The 453-nt window shown below is 42.8% G+C and overlaps 1 pseudogene; it reads left to right on the top strand.

The window, feature by feature from the left end:
• Positions 1–453, top strand: part of LOC116705454 (serine/threonine-protein kinase pim-2-like) — a 3755-nt pseudogene that overhangs the window by 3101 nt on the left and 201 nt on the right.

Below are 453 nucleotides of genomic sequence, written 5' to 3' on the forward strand. Positions count from 1 at the left end.
AAGCTGTCCAAAAGTAAGAAAAAAAGCATACACAACCACGTCCGCAAGCACAAATCTGTTCATTTTAGTTCACATGTGATGGATCACTATATCCGTCATTTTTCTTCTTCTTCTTCTTCCTCTCCAGACTGCCAGGATTTTTTGGGATTGTCTTTGACCGAAACCCCCCAGCAGCGTCTCACCCTGGAGCAGCTCAAACTTCAACCATGGCTCAGATAAATCAGCACTACACACACACACACACACACACACACACACACACGTGTGCACGTTAAAAGTCCACAAATGTATCCAGGGCCATACATAAGTGTCATCCAAGTACTAATGCTGCTCTCTCTTTGACAGGAAGACAGATGTGTGAAACCGCTGCTTGACATAATTAATCTGACTTATCTAATTGGACTGACTATTGAACTTTTTACAGTGATTGGCCTTTGTTTCGCTGATCCTGTA

This window comes from Etheostoma spectabile, chromosome 17 (assembly GCF_008692095.1).
Source record: "Etheostoma spectabile isolate EspeVRDwgs_2016 chromosome 17, UIUC_Espe_1.0, whole genome shotgun sequence".
NCBI lineage: Eukaryota > Metazoa > Chordata > Actinopteri > Perciformes > Percidae > Etheostoma > Etheostoma spectabile.